Source organism: Pan paniscus, chromosome 10 (genome assembly GCF_029289425.2).
Source record: "Pan paniscus chromosome 10, NHGRI_mPanPan1-v2.0_pri, whole genome shotgun sequence".
In the NCBI taxonomy this organism is placed as follows: domain Eukaryota; kingdom Metazoa; phylum Chordata; class Mammalia; order Primates; family Hominidae; genus Pan; species Pan paniscus.
The window spans coordinates 124,841,541-124,866,755 of NC_073259.2; the positions used below are offsets into that span (position 1 = coordinate 124,841,541).

Genomic DNA, 25,215 nt, shown 5'->3' on the forward strand with positions numbered 1-25,215 from the left:
AGGTATCACCTGTAGGACATAGTGATTGCCAGTGGCTCTGTAAGGTGACCCAAAGGGAATCTGGACCGAAGCAGCTGGACTAAAGAGTGTTTGAAGTCTCCTGCTTTCCATTCTGTAAAAACAGCCATCTTTCAAGTTCAGAAAGCTGAGACATGTCCCAGGCATTGCTTGGCAGCAGAGCAGCTTGGAAGTGACCATCGATCTTGAGTGGTAACTAACCCAACCCATAACCCCAATCTTTGGGCCTGTTTTGGTCCTCTCACCTTTCATGTCCATTCCCTTTCTCCACTGTGTGACTTAACATGGTGGTCCCCAACCTTTTTGGCACCAGGAACCGGTTTCATGGAAGACAGTTTTTCCACGGATCAGGGTGGGGATGGTTTCGGAATGAAACTGTTCCACTTCACATCATCAGGCATTGGATTCTCATAAGGAGCATACAACCTAGATCATCCCTCACATGTGCAGTTCACAATAGGGTTCCCACTCCTAGGAGAATCTACTGCCGCAGCTGATCTGATGGGAGGCGGAGCTCAGGCGGTAATGTTTGCTCACCCACTGCTCACCTCCTGCTGTGCGACCTGGTTCCTAACAGGCCACAGTCTAGTACCAGTCTTCAGCCCCAGGACCCCTGGTTTCTAGTTGAGCCAAAATCCTAGGCTGTTGAGGTTTTCTTAGATGAAGCCGCAGCTCTGGTACCCAAAGGCAGTGCCAGGAAACGCAAAATGGCATAAAGACAAAAAAAAAAAAGAGATGTGGAGAAGAAAGGCCAGAGGGAAAACAACAGGCCTGGGGAACTCCTAAGATGCCTCCCATTGACCCTCCCCAAGACCATGATGACGAGGACCTTTTGCCCATTGAGCTCATGCAGGGTTCCAGGTCGGCACCACGCACTTGACACTGGAAAGCAGCATGGCCTGATGGCTATGCCCATGGACTTTGGCATCAGACACATCTATGTTCAGATCCCAGCCATGCGCCTCTCCAGCTGTGTGACTTTGGGCAGGTGACAAAAACCTAGTTTCCTCATCTGTCAACTGAAAATAACAATAGCGCCTTCCTCCAAAGTACTCACTTTGTAAGAACTATTGGTTGTGGGAAATATAGAGTGCTTTGCTCCACACTCTGCACATAGTAATTGCTCAATGAGTGATTCACAATACCTGTGTTGTCTAATCTTCATGACTGCCAGCTCTGCACTGACTAGCTGTGCAATCTTGGATGAATTACTTAGCCTCAGTGCCCTCATCTGTAAAATGGGGTAATAGTTTTCCAGCTAAATGACTTCCTCTGGCCCTTTCAGCTACACCCTCCATCTTTCTCACCCTGCTCTCTGCCCAGGGGGCTGACCTGCGCGAACTATATCAATGGGCTCCTGTGCCCATCAGCTTCCAGTTGGGTTCAGCTGATGGGAAGCCCAAGAGGAGAGAGAGGCAGAGGTATTTATTCCCCCAGCATGTTAGTCTCCTGTGGCTGCTGTGACAAATTGCTACAAATTTAGAGGTTTAAAGCAACATTAATTTATTATCTTATCGTTCTGGAGGTTAGGAGTCCAAAATGGGTTTTACTGCGGCGAAAACAGAAGTTTTGGCAGGGCTGTGTTCTTCCTCCGTCTTCCGAGTCAGTGATGGCAGGTTGAGCGTTCTCTCCTCTCTCCCTCTCCCTCCCCCTACACCTCAGCCTTCATTGTCGCATCTCCTGATTCTCGCCCTCCTGCCTTCCTCTTATAAGGACCCTGTGATGACACTGGCCCCACCCGAATAATCTAGGCTCATCTCCCATCCTTAATCACATCAGCAAAGTCTCTTTTGCCACAGAAGGTAACATTCACAGGTTCCAGGCATTAAGGTGTGGACATCGGCTGGGCACGGTGGCTCACGTCTGTAATCCTAGCACTTTGGGAGGAAGAGGCGGGTGGACTGCCTGAGCTCAGCAGTTCAAAACCAGCCTGGGCTACACGGTGAAACCCCGTCTCTACTAAAAATACAAAAAAATTAGCTGGGCGTGGCAGCATGCGCCTGTAGTCCTACTTAATCGGGAGGCTGACGCAGGAGAATTGCTTAAACCCGGGAGGCGGAGGTTGCAGTGAGCCAAGATCGCACCACTGCACTCCAGCTTGGGCGACAGAGCGAGACTCCGTCTCCAAAAAAAAAAAAAAAAATGTGGACATCATGCCCACTTCAGCAGCACATATACTAAAACTGGAACGATACAGAGATTAGCATGGCCCCTGTGCAAGGATGACACACAAATTCATGAAGCATTCTATATTTTTTTTAATTAAAAAAAAAATAGGGCCGTGTGTGGTGGCCAATGGCTCAAACCTGTAATCCCAGCACTTTGGGAGGCTGAGGCAGGAAGATTGCTTGAGGCCAGGACTTTGAGACCAGCTTGGGCAAGATAAGCCTGCTGGCGAGACACTGTCTCTACTAAAAATTTAAAAAATTAGCTGAGTGTGGTGACACGTGCCTGCAGTCTCAACTATTTGGGAGCCCAAGATGGGAGGATCGCTTGAGGCCAGGAGTTCCAGGCTGCAGTGAGCCATGATCGTGCCACTGTACTCCAGCCTGGGCAACAGAGTGAGACTCTGCCTCTTAAAAAAAAATAAAATAAAAAATGTAAATAAAAATAAAATAATTTTCTAAAAGACGTGGACATTTTTTGGGTGGGCGCAGCATTCCATTCCCTGCCACACCTGGTTTCCTCCCTCCCAGGTTACCATGGGTCAATGCTATTCCTTGTACTTCACACTCAGTAACCCACTGAATCTCTACAACATCCCTGGGAAGTGGGCACTGTTATTCCTACCACCCCCTTTCTCACATGCCGAAAATAAGTCTGAACACACAGTTCCTATCACAGGCAGCTCCTCCAGACAGCTTTCTATCCAGGTCTGGTAACTGTGCCCTCCCTGTACCCTTCTAGACTAGACCACTCCTTGTTGGTTTCCCCAAACCCTGCCCGCACCTTCGTAAATAGCACAGGTATTAAACTCTTCAGTTACCTGATTTTAGTATGCCAGGACCCTACTCACTCTACCATGAGACTTCCCTCATGGCGAGAACAGAGTTTATGAATATTCAGGGCTGGCCTGGCTCATCATAAGTGCTCAATACATGTTGGCTACCAGGGTGATGCTTTTAAATCACTACTATGCCCATCTTTCCTCCTCCTACTGCTGCTACCACCCGGTAGGAGATACACACTCTTATCCCCATTTTACAGACAAAGACATTGAGGCTCAGAGATCCCCCGATAGACACTTGTCAGAACCAGGATTTGAACTCAGGTCTGCCTTATGCCAAACCCAAGGGTTTCTCCCAGCTGTCTGACCTCTGAGAATCCTAGCCGGGTGATTGTTTCCATAGGCTTTGTGTGCCCCTACACTGGCTTCGTGTTCTTGGGCTGGCAACCCTAGGGGGATGCTTCTGGTTGGCCTCCTCCTTGAAACATCTGCTCAGGCCTCACTCCCTTGTTAGATAATGACAGGTCTGGCCAGTGAAGTTCTGAGAGCTACACTGTCGGCTTCCTGGGGACCACATATGTTGACCAGGAATAGGCTGCAGCCATCAGCTGCCTCGTCAAGGTGGACCAGCTCCTGCAAGGCGACACAGGTTGCAGCCACCTGCAGGCACAAGGCACATCATCCTCACTTGAGCAATAACACCCCTCCCTGTGCCCAGCTACAGCCAAGCTCTGACCCCAGGAACCCAGGATGGGAAGGAGCCTGGACTGAAGCCAGTGCTGAGAAGTGGCAATGTCTTCCACCTTTCCTTAGCACCTGTTGGCTGCTGGAATCTTGTTGGCTCTCCACAGCCAGCCAGGTCAGACAGAGGAGCAAGACAGGCGGAGCCCACAGAGTGCTAAGTGACACTTGAGAACAGATTGTCAACAATGGATCATTTTTCTGCCTGTTCTAGTTAGGACCAGGAATAACAACTGTAATAGCAAACTCTTAGAGGCCGCTTAACCGTGTACTGGCCACTGTCCCAAGTACTTTACATGTACAAACTCATTGAGTCATGACCACATCCCTGTGAACAGGGTCCTGTTATTACCACCATCCCATTTTCACAGATGTAGAAACTACAGCACAGCACAGAGAGGTTCAGTGACTTGTCCAAGGCCACACAGCTAGAAATTGAAGAGCAAAGTCAGACCACCAGGCAGTCAGGCCCCTGAGTCTGAGCTCTTAATCTCTCTGCTGTAGTCAGAACAGAGATGCTGTCCAGTTACTGCGCGGGGCATTGTACAGATTCACTTCTGTAAGTAGACTCAGAGATGAGAGTACAAAGCTAGACCAAGGCTTCCTAGCAGTCTCCCTGGCTCTCACTGCAGCTCACGGTCTGTGGTAGGCAGCATCCGCCGCACGTGTCGTGTCCTCTTACAATTCCCCAGTGCAGCTCTTGGGAGAAGGTCTGATTGGCCCCGGTCATTTTGTGTACCAGCTATTTCATAGGTCAGCAGCTGGCCAATGAATGGGCTGCACATGGTCATGTGCCTAGTCCTTATCCAATCAACTGTTGCCAAGGAGGAGGCAATGTCAGCTGGTATGAAAAAACATGGCTGCCTAGGGAGGCCCTTTCATCTGGGGCCTGGGTTGAACCAGGCAAAGCAATGAGGCATAGTAGACCCATTTTCAAGAAGGAACTCAGGATCTTCCCCAAAGCCTGGGCTTCTTCTCATTGTTCTAGATCTCAGAGTGTAGCACCTCCCTCCACCCCACTGTTCACATCAATAACCTGGAAAGGACCTCTAACATTTCCTCTTTCTTCCTTGCTTCTTCCAGTCAGCAACCAAGTTCTGTTCATTTTGCCTCCCCAGTGACGTGGGAGCCCATCCTCCTTCTATATCTCCACCGTCACCACCCTAGTGCTCGCCACCATGAGACCAAAGTAGTCTCCCTCTGTGTGTCCACTCCAACCCCCTCCACTTCATTCTTTTCCCTGCCAGCAGAGCAGGACTCTAAAAGAAAATTAATCTGATTGTCCTCTACTATCACTTCCCCTCACCTTCACCCAATTTAAACCCTCCAGGGGCTGCCCTTGTGCTCAGGACAAAGACCAAGCTCCACAGGTGAGGCTACAAAGCCTACCCAGCCTGCCTCTGCCCCCGCCACCAGCATCACGCCCTGACACGCCTTGATTCCCCCTGTTTCTTCCCTCTGCCCTCCTCCCTCCTGTCTCGGCCTCTTGCACATGCCCTTCAGACCCCCAGAGATGCTCCTTCTCTAACGGATCCTTGAGGCGTCAGTTCAGAAGTCTCTTCTACATCCCCCTAAGTCCAGTTCTTTCATAGCATTTGTGATTACCTACGTGTGTGTGTGTGTGTGTGTGGTGGGGGGTGGGGGTCGTTTGTTTGTTTTGTTTTGTTTTGTTTGAGACAAGGTCTTGCTCTGCTTCCCAGGCTGGAGTACAGAGGCGCAATCACAGTTCACTGCAGCCTCAACCTCCCGGGCTCAAGCGATCCTCCCAGCTCAGCCTCCTGAGTAGCTGGGACTGCTCAGTGCACCACCAAGCCTGGCTAATTTTTTAATTCTTCTTGGGGATGGAGTCTCACTTTGTTGCCCAGGCTAGTCTTGAACTCCTGGGCTCAAGTGATTTTCCTGCTTCAGCCTTTCAAAATACTTGTGTAATTATTACATTCATTCCTGCCTCCTCACTATTTGAAAAGTCTGTTTGGCTCACCAGTGTATCTGTAAGACCCGGCCCAGCACTGGGCACTGGGCAGAGCTCTGTAAACGGTGAGTAAGTGAAATGGCAAAGAAACCGAAGTTAGCTCAATCCTGCCCTGTGCCTTCTGGTTTATTTTCAGCAGACGAAAATAAAACAGGAAAGCCAGGCATTGTGGCTCACACCTGTAATCCCAGCACTTTGGGAGGCCAAGATGGGTGGATCGCTTGAGCTCATGAGTTCGAGACAAGCCTGGGCAGCATGGTGAAACCCTGTCTCTACAAAAAATACAAAAAAAAAAATTGGCCTGATGTGGTGTACATGACTGTAGTCCCAGCTACTCAGGAGGTTGAGGTAGGAAGATTGCTTGAGCCCAGGAGGCAGAGGTTGCAGTGAGCTGAGACCGCGCCACTGCACTCCAGCCTCAGCAATAGAGCCAGCCTCTCAGTATTCTTCTGACATAGGTGCCGATTACTCTTATCAATGGATGAGGCAATGGAGGTTAAGAGATCAGGTAGTTTTTTTTTTTTTTTTTTTTTTTGAGACAGAGTTTCACTTTTGTCCCCCAGGCTGGAGTGCAATGGCGTGACTTCCACTCACTGCAACCTCCACCTCCCAGGTTCAAGGTATTCTCCTGCCTCAGCCTCCCAAGTAGCTGGGATTATAGACATGTGCCACCACGCCTGGGTAATTTTTGTATTTTTAGTTTGACCATATTGGCCAGGCTGGTCTCGAACTCCTGACTTCAGGTGATCCACCCACCTCGGCCTCCCAAAGTGCTGGGATTACAGGCATGAGCCACCGCACCCGGCCGAGATCGGTTAGTTCTTACAGTCATGCAGCTGCTCGGTGGTGGGGTCAGGATGACAGCACAGGTCTTTACAACTTCAAGACTCCAGCTCTACCTCAAAGGAGTGGGTTTGGGACAAGTTAAGGAAGGCATTTGATGGTGACTCATCACCTGGCACCTTCTGGGTTCTGTCTAGATTCTTTCTCATAGTCCAGCTCTTCCAAGGCTCTCAATACCCCTGTAAGATACAATTCACTGTCACCTCTTTCTGGATGAAAAACTATTCGTTTCCTGTGGTTGCAGTAACGAAATACCACAAACTTTGTGGCTTGAAATAACAGAAATTTGTTCTCTCACAGTTCTGGAAGCCAGAAATCCAAAATCAGTGTCACTGAGCCAAAATCAAGGTGTCAGCGGGGCTGCACTGCCTCCGGAGGCTCAAGGAGAGAATCTGATCCTTGCCTCTTCGGGCTTCTGGTGGCTCCTGGTGTCTTTGGCTTGTGGCTGTGTCACTCCAGTCTCTGCCCCCATGGCCACATGGTCTTCTCCTCTTCTGTGAATGATGCCTCTCTCTGCCTCTCTCTTATAAGGACACATGTAACGGTATTTTGGGCCCAGGTGGATAAGGCAGGGTAACCTCCCCATGCCGATATCCTTAATCACATCTGCAAAGACATGATTATTTTCTAAATAATGTCACATTCACAGCTTCCTGGTATCCTTGAGTGGCCATTATTTCCTTTACTACACTGAGACTGAAAGAGAGGTGAGATAGTTTGTCCAAAAAACACCCAGTTGCTCAGTTATAGAATCAAAATGAAAATCCAACTCTTCCAACTCCCAAGCCCATGGCTACTTCTTAGGACCAGGAGATCATCTGCCAGATCGGCCAGGTGCTAGAGGGCCTAGGCCATTCCTAACCTGCAATTTTCCAGCCATGGTGCCTTGAGCAAGTCGCTTAATGTGAGCATTTTCCTCCTGCAGAAAATCGAGATGTTAACAGTAGCGTTCTTTAGATACTGTAAAGGTAAAAAGACTTGACAGGGCACAGTGGCTCACACCTGTAATCCCTGTTTTGGGAGGCCAAAGTGAGAAGGTTGCTTGAGGCCAAGAGTTTGAGACTAGCCTGGGCAACACAGCAAGATGCCATCTTTATAATAAAAATAAAAATAAAAATCAATTAGCTGGGCATGGTGGAACGCACCTGTAGTCCCAGCCAATTGAGAGGCTGAAGTGGGAGGATCATTGAGCCCAGGAGTTGAGGTTGCAGTGAGCCATGATCATGTCACTACACTCAGCCTGGGCAATAGAGGGAGATGTTGTCTCTAAAGAAAAAAAAAAAAAAAAAAGATATAATGTGTATAATGTGTGTATGAAGAGTTATCACCTAGAGAGGAGGCAGGTGAGGCTTTGTGGACCATCATCATGGGTCCCACCTCCCTGTCTGGCATCTTACTTACTCATCCCTCTCCCTCTTTCACTCCCTTACTCTTACTCTGTTTTTTGTGCTCCAGACAGACAGACCCTACCTCTTTTGCTTCTTTTTTGTTTGTTTGTTTTGAGATGGAGTGTCGCTCTTGTTGCCCAGGCTGGAGTGCAATGGCGCAATCTCGGCTCATCACAACCTCTGCCTCCCGGGTTCAAGCAATTCTCCTGCCTCAGCCTCCCGAGAAGCTGGGATTACAGGCATGCGCCACCACACCCAGCTAATTTTATATTTTTAGTAGAGATGGTGTTTCTCCATGTTGGTCAGGCTGGCCTCAAACTCCCAACCTCAGGTGATCCGCCTGCTTTGGCCTCCCAAAGTGCTGGGATTACAGGCGTGAGCCACTGCACCCGGCCTCTTTTGCAACTTTATACTCATTAACTCGCCCCATTCTGCAGCATCCCTATGTGGTAGATGCTGTTCTTATGCCATTTTCCAGATGAGAAAATTGAGGCACTGAGACATTGAGAAACTAACCTACAATCTTCTAGAGTGGGCTGCTTGCTGCCCTGTCTCCCACCTGCACCTACTGATTCATCTGCCTCAAAGAGCCTTCCCTCCTTCTCATGTCTTGATAACTCCTGTTCTTTCTGCAGATCACTGCCTCTTAGAAACCTACCCTGCCTCTTCAGGCTAGGTATGGTGCTCCCACGAGGACTCCTAGAGCACCCTATACTTCCCCTATTCTGGCACCCACCACTCTGACTGTAATTGTTTGTTTAAATGTCTGCCTTCTCTGCTTGATTGTAACCTCTGTGACAGCAGGAAATGAATGCATCCAGTTTGTTTGTTGATGGATCATCAGTATCTGCTGTGTATCCAGAAGTGTTCATTGTATGTATGTAAGTATGTATACATGTGTGTTTGAGTGGGTAGATGGATGGGTGAATGGATATATAGGTAGGTAGATAGATGAATTAGATGACCATCTGGGAAGTTTGGTGGATGGATGGATAGATGGATGGATGGATGGATGGATGGATAAATGGGAGGAGAGTGGATGGATGAATGGGTAGGTGGATGGGTAAATGGGAGGAGAGTGATGGATGGATGGTGGGTGGATGGATGGATGGATGGATAGATAAATGGGAGGAGAGGGATGGATGGATGGATGGGTAGATAAATGAGAGGAGAGTAGATGGATGGATGGGTGGATGGGTAAATGAGAGGAGAGTAGATGGATGGATGGATGGGTGGATGGGTAAATGGGAGGAGAGTGGATGGATGGATGGGTAAATGGAAGGAGAGTGGATGGGTGGATGGGTAAATGGGAGGAGAGTGAGTAGATGGATAGATGGGTGGATGGGTAAATGGTAGGAGAGTGGTGGGTGGATGGATGGTAGATGGGTAAATGGGAGGAGAGTAGATGGATGGGTGGATGGGTAAATGGGAGAAGAGTAGATGGATGGATGGATGGATGGGTGGATGGGTAAATGGGAGGAGAGTGGATGGATGGATGGGTAAATGGAAAGAGAGTGGATGGGTGGATGGGTAAATGGGAGGAGAGTGAGTAGATGGATAGATGAGTGGATGGGTAAATGGTAGGAGAGTGGTGGGTGGATGGATGGTAGATGGATGGATGGGAGGAGAGTGGATGGATGGATGGATGGATGGATAAATGGGAGGAGAGTAGATGGATGGATGGGTGGATGGATAAATGGGAGAAGAGTAGATGGATGGATGGATGGATGGATGGATGGGTAAATGGGAGGAGAGTGGATGGATGGATGGGTAAATGGAAGGAGAGTGGATGGGTAAATGGAAGGAGAGTGGATGGGTGGATGGGTAAATGGGAGGAGAGTGAGTAGATGGATAGATGGGTGGATGGGTAAATGGGAGGAGAGTGAGTAGATGGATAGATGGGTGGATGGGTAAATGGTAGGAGAGTGGTGGGTGGATGGATGGTAGATGGATGGGTGGGAGGAGAGTGGATGGATGGATGGTGGATGGGTGGGTGGGTGGATGGATGGATGGATGGATGGATGGATAGATAGTCTAATCAGTTGTAATAACTCACTGCCTCTTACAGCAACAGCAAGAGCTTGGATTTCATTTTCAGCTCAGCTCAAACCTCTTATATTTGGTAGGTGTCAAAACACTTCTTTCATGAAGACACAAAAACCTATAAGCAAAGTAGCACTCACTTCTCTGTGCTAGAAAAGACCATATAGGGCCTTTGAAAGAAATCTGGCAGCCACACTTATAATAATAAACATGGCTAAATATTGCTGAGCATTTATTATGAGGCAATGTGTTAAGCAATGCCATTTGTTCAAGAAATATTTACTGAATGCCAGCTACATGCCCCACTCTGTTCTAAACTCTGAGGATACATCAGTGAACCAGTAAATAGAAACCCCTGTATTCCTGGAGTTTATATCCTCTTAAAGACATTGTCTCATTTAATCTTAACAGTCCCAGGAGGGTAGATGCTGTTGATATCTCTTTTCACAGAGAGGAAACTGAGTTAAATAACTTGCAAAAGAGCGCAAACCTTGCAGTAACAAACTTATAGCAGCGGGAGCAGCCAGTGTGGGGCCAGCCTTTCACGTGGGCAGGCAGGGCTCTAATTCATTTCCATCTGATGTCAGCCTCATGAGGGAAATGCTGTTGTCTTGATTTTTTGTTTTCTCATTGAGATACAATTCACGTAACATAAAATTAACCATTAGGCTGGGCTCAATGGCTCATGCCTGTTATCCCAGCACTTTGGGAGGCCAAGTTGGGAGGATCTCTTGAGCCCAGGAGTTCAATACCAGCTTGGGCAACATGGCGAAACCCTGTCTCCACCAAAATACAAAGATTTAGCCGAGCATGGTGGCACTCACTTGTAGTCCCAGCTACTTGGGAGGCTGAAGTGGGAGGATCACTTAAGCCTAATAAGGTTAAGGCTGCTGCAGTGAGCCCTGATCGCAGCACTGCACTCCAGCCTAGGCAACAGAGGGAGACCCTGTCTGAAAAAAATAAAATAAAATAATAAAAATAAACCATTAATCATTTTAGAGTTTGCCATTCAGTGGCGTTTAGTACATTCACAGTGTTGTACAACCACCACCTCTGTCTAGTTCCAAGACATTCTCATCACACCAGAAGGAAACCTTGTCCCCACTAAGCAGTCACATTCCATTCCCGCTTCCCGCAAGCTCCTGGCAACTGCCAATCTGCTTTTCATCTCTATGGATTTGCCTATGCTGGACATTTTGTGTAAGTGGAACAATACCCTATGTGGCCTTTTGTGTCTGGCTTCTCTCATGCCGTGCTATGTTTTCGAGGTTCATCCATGTTGTAGCATGTATCAGCACTTCATTTCTTCTTTTTCTTTTTTGAGACGGAGTCTCACCGTGTTGCCCAGGCTTTAGTGGAGCATCATGATCTTGGCTCACTGCAACCTCTGCCTCCCGGGTTCAAGCAATTCTCCTGCCTCAGCCCCCAAGAGTAGCTGGGATTACAGGAGTGCGCCACCAGGCCTGGCTAATGTTTGTATTTTAGAGAGATGGGGTTTCGCCATGTAGGCCAGCCTGTTCTCAGACTCCTGACCTCAGGTGATCTGCCTACCTCGGCCTCCCAAAGTGCTGGAATTACAGGCATGAGCCACCATGCCCGGCTTTCATTCCTTCTTATGGCTAAATAATATTCCATTGTGTGGATAGACTACAATTTGTTTAGCCATTCCTCTGTCAATGGACATCTAGGCTGTTTTTGCTTTTTGGCTATTGTGAATAGTGCTGCTACGAGCTTTCGCAGACAAGTATCTGTTTGAACATAATTTTTGCGGTAAATACGTAGGCATAGAATTCTGGATCATGCTGTAATCCTATGTTGAACCTTTTGAGGAACTGTCAAACCTTCCCACAGTGCCTGCACCATTTCACATGCCCAGCGGAAGAAAATGAAAACAGCCAGAGGCTAAGAAAGTAGCCCAAAGCCACATAGCTCACAAGTGGCTATGTGGAGATTTGAACTCAGGCAGTCCTCCTGCTCCAGAACTGCTACCCTGAATTATTAGACCGCGATCCTTCCCGTGTATGTTCCCTGAATTCCTTTGGAAAATTTTCTTTTTTGTTTTTTGAGACAGAGTCTCTGTTGCTCAAGCTGGAGTTCAGTAGCACAATTTCGGCTCACAGCAACCTCCACCTCCCAGATTCAAGCAATTCTCCTGACTCAGCCTCCTGAGTAGCTGGGATTACAGCTGTGCACCACCACGCCCAGCTAATTTTTGTATTTTTAGTAGAGACGGGGTTTCACCATGTTGGCCAGGCTGGTCTTGAACTCCTGACCTCAGGTGATCTGCCCACCTCGGCCTCCCAAAGTGCTGGGATTACAGGTATGAGCCACTGCGCCCAGCCTAGAAAATTTCTGAGAATTAATTTTGGAGAAAAGTCCTCCTAAACCATTCATATAAAATTCCCCCAAGTCCAGGCCAGAGCTACCTCACTTCCTTCTCCTTGAAACGGACACTGCTAGGGCCGAGGAGGCGGGGATGGACCCAGCACCCCTTTCTTGCGCCTCCGAGCTGTGGGCGACAGTTATTAATGCCTCCCTGGCAACTGTCCAGCTCCCTTTTTTTGATGATGATTATTTTATTCGGTGAGATTAATGTGCCAGGTCAGCGCGTAATCTAGCCTGTAGAAAGTGATGTGAATAGTCTTCCCCAAGATAAATTGCAGGCTTGGAAAAGGTTCACAGCCTTCCCTTGCCTGTCTGAGTGCTCTCCCGAATCCTCATCAATCCTTGTCTGTGGAGAAGAAAAGGATGGGTTTTCATCTGCAGCGGGGGGAAGACACATTTGTCAGAGACCCCTAATGGCTCACGGCACAGATGCTCTTTCCCGGGCCTCCGCACCATCCACTGAGAGGGTGGGTTGGTTTTAATATTATAATTATTATATTGAAAGTGCTTTTGCTATTTGGGTCGGTTGATGGCCCTGACGTGTGAGGTTGGGTGAGCCACCTTGTCTAGGGACTTTGGGAATCTCTCCATTTTCTGCCTTTCTTAATCATCCCGCTGCCAATGCCAATTCCCACGTGCCTTGCAACGCTGGAGGGTCTGTCAGGAATCCTCATACCTGGGCCTTCTAGGAGAACTGGGCTTCCTGGCCAGCCAAGACGGGTTAAAGGTGGCATTGACTGATCTTCAGCCTCAGCCCCAAAACCATCACACTGGCCAGGTGTCTTCAGCTGCCACTTGTCATTACATATCCAGATAGCTTTTTTTTTTTTTTTTTTTTTTGAGGCAGGGTTTCATTGTCCAGGCTGGAGTGCAGTCGCGTGATCTCAGCTTACCACAACCTTGACCTCCTGGACTCCAGTGACCCTCCCACCTCAGTGTCCCACATGCCACCATGCCCAGCTAATTTTTAAAATTTTTGTAGAGACAGGGTCTCACTGTCTTGCCCCAGGCTGGTCTCGAACTCCTGGGCTCAAGTGCTCCTCCCACCTCAGCCTCCCAGAGTGCTGGGATTACACTGTGCCTGGTCCAGAAAACTTCTATGTAGCTCATATGTGTTGCATTTGCCTGGCCTGGCTCCTACTCCACCTCTCCGACATCATCACTCATGACTCTGTCTCTTGCTCACTCAGGACCAGCCGTGCTGGTGACTTCTTGGTGCCTCCAAAGCACCCAGCGCCTTCCTTCTCAGGCTTTTGCTCTTGCTGTTCCCTCTGCTGGGAGCAGTTTTTTCCTGGATGTTTCCATGGCTGTCTCCTTCCCATCATTTGGATCTCGACTCCAATGTCACCACCTCTGGAAAGTCCTTCCTAACCACCCTGCTGAGAGTGCTTTTCTCCAACCTGCAGTATTCCACCATCATTTTATATCTTTCCTAGCATATACCAGTATCTGAAATAATCAGATTGTCTTTATTTATTTTCTGTCCTTCCCCACTAGAATGTGAACTCATGTGAGCAAAGACCCCTAGGTTGCTCTTGACTCACAGGGAATGTACCACTGTGGGCTGAATTCAGAGCTTCTCTAGGTGCTGTGTGGCTCACGCCTGTAATCCCAGCACTTTGAGAGTGTGAGGTGGGAGGATCACTTGAGCCTAGGAGTTCGAGACCAGCCTGGCAACAAAGTGAGACCCTGTCTCTATAAAAAACTAAAAACGTATCTAAGCATAGTGTCATGCACCTGCAGTCCCAGCTATTTAGGAGGCTGAGGTGGGAAGATTGCTTGAGCCAAGCAGGTTGAGGCTGCAGTGAGCAATGACTGGGCCACTGTACTTCAGCCTGAGCAACAGAATGAGATCCTGTCTCAAAAAAAAGCCTGATATTAATGATCTATTAGAAGGTTTAAAACCAGGCCAGGGCTGGGCATAGTGGTTCACGTTTGTAATCCCAGCACTTTGGGAGGCCAAGGCAGGCAGATCCCTTGAGGTCAGGAGTTCGAGACTAGCCTAGCCAATGTGGCAAAATCCTGTCTCTACTAAAAACACAAAAATTAGTCAGGTGTGGTGGTGCACACCTGCAATCCCAGCTACGTGGGAGGCTGAGGTGGGAGGATTGCTTGAACCCGGGAGGTGGAGGCTGCAGTGAGCCGAGATTGTGCCACTGCACTCCAGCCTAGGTGACAGAGTGAGACTTTGTCTCAAAAAACAAAAGAAAGGAAAGAAAGGGAAGAGAAGGGGAGGGGAGGGGAGGAGGGAGGGAGGAAGGAAGGAAGGAAGGAAGGAAGGAAGGAAGGAAGGAAGGAAGGAAGGAAGGAAGGAAAGGAAGGAAGGAAAGAAAGAAATGAATTCCTCTTAGCCCAAGATCCCAGAGCTATGCTGTCTAATATAGTAGCTAAAAAAACAAAACCAGGCCTGCTTATTTCCCACCTCATAGAGTTCGGCTCGGCCACTGCCCCTGTCTCACCAATTTCACTGATGTTATTCAGGACCTGTTTGCTTACAGGGGCAATGCTAGATCCTGAGAATATAAAAATGAGTAAGACATCATCGTAACCTTTGTCCACTTACTTGATTCTCTGTGAATGAAACTTGGTTTTATATTAACTTAGCCCAAACCTTGGTAAGAAGGCAAATCCTCTGTCCCAGAAACATACATAGAAATATATCATATACTCCTACTTCTATAATACTAATACTAATTATTAAACATTTGATGTGTCCACATTGCCTCTTTATGAAAATGAAGGCCGGACACGGTGGCTCGTGCCTGTAATCCCAGCACTTTGGGAGGCCAAGGCAGGTGGATCACCTGGGGTCAGGAGTTCGACACCAGCCTGGCCAACATGGCAAAACCCTATCTCTACCATAAAAATACAAAAATTAGCCAGGTGTGGTGGCATGTGCCTGTAATCCCAGCTACTCCAGAGGCTGAGTCAGAAGAATCGCTTGAACCCAGGAGGCAGAGGTTGCAGTGAGCCGAGGTCACACCACTGCACTCCAGCCTGGGCGGCAGAGTGAGACTCCATCTCCAGAAAAAAAAAAAAAAGAAAGAAGAAAGAAAATGAATTCCCCTTAGCCCAAGATCCGGGAACTGTGCTGTCTAATATAGTAGCTACAGGCCACATGTGGCTCTCTAAATTTAAATTAATTATGTTTAAAATTGAGTTCCTCAGTTGCACCAACCACGTTTCAAGGGCTCAAACGCAGAAATGGCTCACGGCTACTAGGGTGACAATGTAGAGGTAGAATATTTCCATCCATGCAGAAAACGCTATTCTAGAATGTTCTTAGGACAAAGTTTAATTCAGCTTCCCAAAAGTACAGGTAGCAGATGGAGAAACATAAAAGCGGGCCCTTCCCTAAGAACTCTCTACAAGTCCACTGTTCAGGGAGACAGCACTGCAGGGTAGAAAGAACACAGCTGGAGTCAACGAAACTGGGTTCAAATCCTGGCTTCCTGACTTATTCCCCAGGTAACCTTGGCTACTCTTTTGAGGCTCCCAGCTTCTTCATCTCTCCAGTGGTCATTTCTTTTCCTTTTTCTTTTTGAGACAGAGTCTCACTCTGTCACCCAGGCTGGAGTGCAGTGGTGCAATCTCGGCTCACTGAAACCTCTGCCTCCCGGGTTCAAGTGATTCTCCTGCCTCAGCCTCCCAAGTAGCTGATATTACAGGCGCCCACCACCACGCCCAGCTAACTTTTGTATTTTTAGTAGAGAAGGGTTTTCACCATTTTGGCCAGGGTAGTCTTGAACTCCTGACCTCAAGTGATCCACCTGCCTCAGCTTCCCAAAGTGCTGGGATTACAGGTGTGAGCCACCATGCCCAGCCTCTCCAGTGGTCATTTCTGTCTCTTTAAGGTTATCATAAGGTGCAAGGTCAGGTATCTCATTGCTGGGTGGTTACTAGGACTGGTTGTATCAGAAACAAGGAAAGGCTTAGCTGAACTGATTTCTCTGAATAACACAGCATTTGACCAACTTGCCATCTTTTCCATAAGGACAGGGAGGAGGAAGCCCTTCCATATCCTGAATCATCTTAACTAAGTTCTAGCTCAGTAGGCTCAGCCAAATCCCTGGACAAGAGGTTCCAGTAGGGTGAGATCCCATAGGCTCTCAGTCCTATTGGTTTTTCTCTAAGCACAGGGACGGGGAGGGAAGGTGGACAAAAATAAGAAAGGTGGTCTTCTCTGACATGAGAACCAAGAGGATTCATGGGGCTTTCAGTGCCATTAAAATCTCTATATTTTCCAGGCCCTGAACCCAGCACTTTTGCTCTCAAAGTGGTTTCCCATTGTTGGAGGCATCTTCGCTCCTGGAGGTCACACCTTCCCCTCTCCCCGCCTTCCCTTCTCCCAATCAGACATCTGTCTATGCTGGGGCAGGTCTGAGTATTCTAAGCTTCAGCTATGGTTTTGGCTGCATAACATTCTGTGTGTAAAGACACAGTGCCCCATCCTGGAATAAGAACTTCGAGAAGAGCCAGCCACACTGGTTCCAACTACCCACACACAGGGGCTGGAAGAAGGTTAAGTAGTGATTCCCAACTAGGGGGCTGTGGTAATTTCTGGATCATTTTTAGTTGGCACCATTGGAGGGGGTGTGCTACTGGTATTTAGTGGACAGAGACCAGGGGTGCTGCTGAATATTCTACAGGGCACAGGACAGCCCCCTACTGCAACCCAGAATTATCCAGCCCTAAATGTCAGCAGTGCTGAAGTTGAGGAACTCTGGGTTAAATGTGTGCCTTATGGAACTGGGTCAGCTCCCCAAATGTTATGGATTGAACTGTGCTCCCCAAATGTTATGGACTGAACTGTGCCCCCCAAAATATGTGTGTTGGAGTCCAAACCCCAGGACCTCAGAATTTGGCTATATTTGGAAATAGGGTCTATAAAGATGGCCAGGCTCTGTGGGTCACTCCTGTAATCCCAGCACTTTGGGAGGCTGAGGCAGGTGGATCACTTGAGGTCAGAAGTTCAAGACCAGCCTAGCCAACATGGTGAAACCCTGTCTCTACTAAAAATACAAAAATTAGCCAGGTTTGGTGGCGTGTGCCTGTAATCCCAGTACTTGGGAGACTGAGGCAGGAGACTCACTTGAACCCGGGAGGTGGAGGTTGCAGCTGAGATGATGCCACTGCACTCCAGCCTGTCTATCTCAAAAAAAAAAAAAAAGTTATTAAGTTAGAGTGAGGTCACTAGTGATGCAAGGCAGGCAAGCCCCAAAGAGGGGCTTAGACTGTGAGGGTTCTTGGCTTTGCCCAAGAAAGAATTCAAGGGTGAGCCAGTGGTAGGGTAGAAGAAGGTAGCTTTATTGAAGAGGTGTTACAGCTCAGGCAGTGTTACAGCACCGTGACTACTCCTGCAGAGCAGGGCTGCCCCATAGGCAGAGAGTAGCACCTCAGGGCAATTTTGCAGCCATATTTATACCTACTTTTAATTACATGTAGATTAAGGGGCAGTTTATGCAGAAATTTCCAGGGAAGGGGTAGTCACTTTTGGGTCACTGGGTGATGGTCATGGAAAGCAGTGGTAACTCCTGGGTGTTGCCATGGCAATGGTAAACTAACATGGCATACTGTTGGGCATGGCTTATGGAAAGCTGCCTCCACCCTGTCCCTGTTCTAGCTAGCTCTCAACTTGGCCCCATATCTGAGCCCCATCTCTGGAGTCAAGTCCCGCCTGCTACCTCACTAGGACGGGCCCTGGTCCAATAGGACTGGTGTCCTTGTAAAGGAGATTTGGAACACTGACAGGCACAGAGGAAAGATCACGTGAGGACACAGAGAAAATAGCCACCTACAAGCCAAGGAGAGAGAGGCCTGGGAAACAGAACGAGACTCTGTCTCAAAAAAAAAAGAAGCAGCAGCAGCAGCAAATATATGTGCGTGTTCTTTTTACTCACCTTTGTATATTCAAATAGAATAGTAACATTCTATATACAGCTCCCACCTTGCTTTTATTATCCATCTATCTTAGAGATTGTTCAGATAAATACATAGAGAAAACACTGCACAGTGGTTAAATGCATGGACCCTGGAGCCAGATTGCCTGTGTTCAAATCCTGTTTGAGAAACCCTCTGCCATTTACCAGCTTTGGGACCTTAGCAAGGTAGTTTGCATCTCTCGCATTCATTTTCTCATCTGTAAAATGGGATCATAATAGTACCTATCTGCATTGTTTTTTTAATTTTTATTTTTTTTTTTTTTTGAGACAGAGTCTCTGTCACCCAGGTTGGAGTGCAGTGGCGTGATCTCAGCTCACTGCAACCTCAGCCTCCCAGGCTGAAGTGATTCTCCCGCCTCAGCCTCCTGAATCTGGGACCACAGATGTGTGCCACCATGCCCAGCTAATTTTTCATATATTTCTTTTTTTGGTAGAGACGGGGTTTCACCATGTTGCCCAGGCTGGGCTCGAACTCCTAAGCTCAAGCGATCTACCTGCCTCCGCCTCCAAGTGCTGATTACAGACATGAGCCACTGTGCCTGGTCCAATCATAACAGTACCTACATGTGTTAGTTTTCATTTACTGCCTAACAAATGACCACTGACTTAGTGGCTTAGAAAACACTCATTTATGAGTTCACAGTTCTGTAGGTCAGCAGTCCAGTTCAGCTTGATTGAGTTTTCTACAAAGGGTCTCACAAGGCCAAAAACAAGGTGTTGGCCAGGCTGGGCTCTTATCTGGAGGTTCTGGAGACAAGTCTACTTCCAGGCTTATTAAGGTTGTTGGCAGAATCAGTTCTGTGTGGTTGTAGGACTTGAGGTCCTCCATCCTTGCTGGCTGCCATCCAGGTCACTCTCAGCTCCTAGAAGCCACGCTCCAGTCCTTGTACACAGTTGCCACCATCTTCAAGCCAAAAGCAGAGTGCTATTCTTGTGTCTGACATTTCTCTGACTTCCTTTTCCCCCAGCCCAAGAAAACTCTGCTTTTAAAGGGCTTAGGTGATTAAATTAGACTCACTGGGACAGCCTGCTAACCAACTAAAGGGTAACTGATTAGTAACCTCAATTATATCTCCAAAATCCCTTTTATCGTGTAGCCTGTAATATGATCTAGATGTGATATTTCATTACCTTCATAGTACTGGGCATTAAGATGGGAAATTTTGCTGGGTTCCCACTGCACTATCTCAGAGGGTTGTTGTGAAAATGCAATTGCACATCTCTTAGTATGCAGTATTTATAAGTTAGCTGTGTTTTTTTTTAACAGCGGTTGTGTGTATTATGGAAGTTGTTTGGATTTATCAAGGATTTTTTAAAGGGATTCCTCAGCTGGGCATGATGGCTCATGCCTGTAATCCCTTTTTTTGGTAGAGACAGGGTTTCACCATGGGAGGCTGATGTGGGCAGATCACCTGAGGTCACCTCGTGTCTACTAAAAATATGTACCTGTCCCTTGGAACTTACAGTCCAGTGATGAAAATGATGGCCTGGATAATTAGGGGTAGTGTGGTGATACAGTTTGGATGTTTGTCCCCTCCAAATCTCATGGTAAAAAGTGATTCCCCATTGTTGGAGGTGGCGCTTAGTAGGAGTTGTTTGGGTCACAGGGGTGAATCTCATGTGAATGGCATGGTACCCTCCCCAAGGTAATGAGTGAGTTATTGCTATATTAGTTCATGCATGATCTGACTGTTTAAAAGAGCCTGGCATCTCTTTTGCTTGCTCTCTCAACATGTGACACACCTGCTCCCCCTTCACCTTCTGCCATGAGTAAAAGCTTCCTGAAGCTTCACCAGAGGCCGAGCATATGCAGGTGCCATGCTTCCCCTACAGTCTGCAGAACCATGAGCCAAAATAAACCTCTTTTCTCTACAAATCACCTAGTCTCAGCCGGGCATGGTGGCTCATGCCTGTAATCCCTGCACATTGGGAGGCCAGGGCGGGCAGATCATTTGAGGTCAGGAGTTCGAGACCAGCCTGACCAACATGGTGAAGCTCTGTCTCTACTAAAAATACAAAAAATTGGCCGGGCACAGTGGCTTACACCTGTAATCCCAGCACTTTGGAAGGCTGAAGCGGGCAGATCACCTGAGGTCACGGGTTCAAGTCCAGCCTGGCCAACATGGTGAAATTTTTCTCTACTATAAATATAAAAAATCAGCCAGGCATGGTGGTGGTTGCCTGTAATCCCAGCTACTCGGGTGGCTGAGGCAGGAGAATTGCTTGAACCCAAGAGGCGGGAGGTTGCAGTGAGCCAAGATAATGCCACTGCCCTCCAGCTTGGGTGACAGAGCAAGACTCTGTCTCAAAAAAAAAAAAATGGTTTAAAAATGCAAAAAAATTAGCTGGCACTGTGGTGCATGCCTGTAATCCCAGCTACTCAGGGGGCTGAGGCAAGAGAATTGCTTGAGCCCGGGAGGTGGAGGTTGCAGTGAGCTGAGATTGTGCCGTTGCACTCCAGCCCAGGTGACAGAGCAAGACTCCATCTCAAAATAAAATAAAATAAAATAAAATACCATTTGACAGATAAAACAGAGGCTCAGGGAGGCTAACCAATTTGTGAAGGGTCACTGCTGGAAGGTGACAAAGTAGGACTCAGCTTGACTGGGTGACAATAAGAATAACAGCTGATATGTCTAGGATTACTCTTCTTGTTTGTGTATTTATCCACTGTGTGAAGTGCTTTATTTGCATGATTTCATTTGGTCTTCTCAGCAACACTCTGAGAAGGTAGGTGCTGTTATTGTTCCCATTCCACAGATGAGGAAACTGAGGGCCAGCAAGGGAATGCCACCCAGCAGTGAGCAGCAAAGCCAGGGGGTGCTGAGCCCAGGGGGTGCCCTGTCTGCCTGCAGCTGTTATTGAAGATGTCCCTTTTCTCACCGTCAGGTTTTACTGGAACAGAAGAGAAAGCCAGTGAGATACTAATCATTAGCAATGTTAATTACCTGATATTTAGTCGGCTTTATGCTTTTACAAAATGTACCTCCCTTTCTGTTGCCAGGAAGATTCTAGAGCATGTAGCAAGAAAAGCAAGTAATTGTCTTTCTCTGCAGCCCTGTGGAATTGTCGAAAGAGCACATACTATACCCTAAAATTAAACCTAGATTCAAGTTCTAGCTCCTTCTGCCTCTGAGACCTTGATTAACCTCATTGAGCCCCAATGTCTCTGTCTTTAAAATGGGAATAGCAGGACTTAACTCATAACACTGTTGTGAGAATTAAATGAAATAACACAAGTCAAGTGCTAGCTGGTTAGTTAATTATTGTCATTCTGAGGAAGATAAGAGCATTAGCAGCCATCTGTTTATAATTTAAAGTGAGTAAGAAAGTTAGAATCTAACCAAAGTCAGGATCGAACAGAATACCGTTTTTTCAAACTATGTTTCTGGGCCCTTAGGGAGATGTTAATAGGCATTTTATTGGTTTGTTTGTTTTCTGTGGGTTTTTTTTTTTTTTTTTTTTGAGACAGAGTCTCACTCTGTTGCCCAGGCTGGAGTGCAGTGGTGCGATCTTGGCTCACTGCCACCTCCGCCTCCCAGGTTCAAGCGATTCTCCTGCCTCAGCCTCCTGAGCAGCTGGGATTACAGGCACCTGCCACCATGCCCAGCTAATTTTTGTATTTGTAGCAGAGATGGAGTTTCGCCATGTTGGCCAGGCTGGTTTTGAACTCCTGACCTCAAGTGATCCACCTGCCTTGGCCTCCCAAAGTGGTGACTTAAAGGTGTGAGCCACCGCACCCAGCCTAATAGGCATTTTATAAAAAGTTGTTCTATGGTTAAATAACTTTGGGAAATGCTCTGTATATTATCCCCTACTCACACACTCACATAGTAAAGGCTCTGAGAAGTCCCGCAATAAAGAAATTCATTTCACTTTGTTTTCTCTGACACATTTCCAACTTATTAAGCATGGGACCCTTTTATTGAGGAGCACAGCATCTTGCAGACTCTAGTTCAGGAGTCGGCAAACTACAGGTGGGCCCACTGCTTGTTTTTGTAAATAAAGTTCTGTTGGAAACCAGCCATGCCCATTTATGTATGCATTGTCTGTGACTTTCACTGTACTGTGGCAGAGTTGAGGAATGATGACAGAGACTCTGTGGCCCACAAATCTTAAAATATTTACTGTCTGGTCCTTTAAAAAAAAGTCTGCTAAAACTGAAGTTAGTGTAAAGATGGGGGCAGACATTGGGAATGATGTGGCCACAAGACAAACAATGCCACCAGCCACCAGGAACTGGGAGAGGCAAAGAATGACTTTCTTCTGTAGAGTCTCCAGAGGGAATGTGGCCCAGCCAACACTTTGATTTGGGCCCAAGGAAACTAATTTTGGACTTCTGGCCTCCAGATCTGGGAGAGAATAAGTTTCTTTTGTTTCAAGCCACTCAGCATGTGGCAATTTCCTACAGGAGCTACAAGAAACTAATGAACAGGTGGGCCGGGTGCAGTGGCTCATGCCTGTAATCCTAGCACTTTGGGAGGCCGAGCCAGGAGGATCACTTGAATCCAGGAGTTCGAACCCAGCCTGGGTGGCATGGTGAAACTCTGTCTCTACCAAAAAAAAAAAAATTAGCCTAGCACGGTAGCATATGCATATAGACCCAGCTACTCAGGAGGCTGAGGTGGGAGAATCTCTTGAGCCTGGGAGGCAGAGGATGCAGTGAGCCGAGATCACGCCACTGCACCCCAGCCTGGGCAACAGAGCAAGACCCTGTCTTAAAAAAAAAATCAAAAACAAATACACAGGTGTTTATGCCACTTGTATTTGTCAGAGAAGGAAGTTGGTCCATCTCATGAGCGACATTCACAACAGCAGAGGAAACACCTGGTCTTGTTATGCCAGCAGTGGAGGTTATAAAGTCCTCTGGGTGCAGCCGACACCACCTGCCACGGGGGTGATGTTTTACACTCTCCCTCCTCTTGTTCCAGTTGTCATTAGTTGCCTGTATACATCTGAGATTTTTCATTTTTAGGTTATTTTTGAATATTTTAAAATTATAAAATATTTCAACTATACAGAAAATAATATATAACAGGGATCTCCACACCTACCATTGAGATTGAACCTTTTCCATGCTTGCTTCAGATCTTCCTCTTTCCTTTTAGAGAAATAAAAGCCACTCCGCTGACCCCACTTACATCCACTGTATTGTTTCCTGTCTGTATTAATTAGGGTATCCCAGGTGCTGCTGTCAACAACACCAAAGTCTCAAAGGTGTCGCCCAACATTCTTTTCAGCTCATCAGAGTCCAGTGGAGGTTGGCCAAGGTGCTCTGCTCCAGGCAGTCATTTAGGGATCGTGGCTTCTTCCATGGAATGAAATCACCATCCCCCAGGATGTTCTCATAGGACAATTTCTCAACTTGAGGTGTATATAAAAGTCATCTGGAGAGCCTTGAGTAGCAGGGGGATGAGATCTCAGTCTCCACTGGAACCTCAACATCAGGGGGCCAATGAGTGAAGGGAAACTGGAGAATTACATGAAAGGTTTTTGGCCCAAGGCAGTGGTGCAGAACACTTCCACCCACATTCTTTCCTTGGCTAGGACCCAGTCAGAAGGCCTCACCTAACAGCGGATAATCTGGGAAACTTTTGTCTTACTGAGAGCCTGGGGGAAGTTTAAGTGGGACTTGGGGAACCATGGCAGTATCTCTGCCACATCCTTTGAAATGTGTATTCCTTCTCCTTCCCTAGAGGTTACCACTGGTTCCTTACTTTTACTACACATTTATGTCCATAAACAAAATATGGTGTTGGTTTTGGTGCATATCAAATTAACATAGCTTATATTCTACATACATCCTTTGGCAACTTATGCTGTTACACAGTGTTGTGTTTTTGAGGTTTGTGTGTATTCTTGCTTCTCAAAGTGCAGTCCCTGGACCAGTAGCATGAGCACCTGGCAACTTGTTAGAAATGTAAAGCCTCAGACCCCACCCCAGACCTACTGATTCAGAAACTGTGAGGTGGGGCCAGCAGTCTGTGCCTTTCCAAATCCTCCAGATAATTTGAATGCACACTGAAGTTTGATAACCACAGATCTTTATTAATATGTGTAGCTCTAGTTCTCAGTTTATTCATTTTTCAGCAATATGTAATACTCTTTGGTTTATTCATCCATTCCCCTAACTCATGAGCAATTAGATTGTTTCTTTATTTTTTTACCATTATGTATATTACAGTAATGATCATCTCACTACATATGCACAAAAGTTTCTCTAACACAGCCATCTAGAAATGAAATTGTTGAATTTTAGGATTGAGTAGCTTTAGCTTTATCCAGAATCCCAAGACGGTTCTTTCTCGAAGCAGACTGGGTGCGGTGGCTCACGCCTGTAATCCCAGCATTTTGGGAGGCCACAGTGGGCAGATGACCCCTAGGAGTTCAAGACCAGCCTAGGCAGCATGACAAAACCTTGTCTCTACAAAACATACAAAAATTAGCCAGGCATGGTGGTACATGCCTGTAGTTGCAGCTATTCAGGAAGCCGAAGTGGGAGGATCGCTTGAGCCTGGGAAGTAGAGGCTGCAGTGAGCCACGATTACACCACTGCACTCCATCCTGGGTGATGAAGTGAAACCCTGTCAAAAAAGAAAAAGAAGCTATAGCAATTTACACTTCTTCCAATGCTGGATACAAGTTGTTTTTTCTTGTTTTCCTTTAAGCTTTTCGCATTACTTTGAAATCCCTTATCTTCAAGGTGTACTAGAGACACATTATCAAGAAAGGGTTAAGACATTGTCTTTTTTTTTTTTTTTAGAAGTTTTAGATTTAAACATGGACACAGAACCTGGCTCCATCACTTCCTCTATCGCCCACTGCTTGGTGGGTTTGCTTCTGGATGTTTGATTTTTCTTTGCCTAACAGAGGTAATAGCGGGCAGTTCTCTCTTTTTCCTAATCTTGATGGGAGTGCCTCTAGGATGCCTGTAAC

General features: G+C 47.2%; 1 protein-coding gene and 1 non-coding gene across 6 annotated transcripts in view; both read left to right on the top strand.

Annotated features, from left to right (window-relative positions):
- The window catches only part of RNFT2 (ring finger protein, transmembrane 2), a 115,216-nt gene that overhangs the window by 41,790 nt on the left and 48,211 nt on the right, over window positions 1-25,215 (top strand). The gene's annotated exons all lie outside the window — the stretch shown is intronic.
- On the top strand, window positions 2,172-2,275 carry LOC117975503 (U6 spliceosomal RNA). Its single transcript, XR_004665789.1, has one exon. It is a non-coding gene; the product is annotated as a U6 spliceosomal RNA (small nuclear RNA).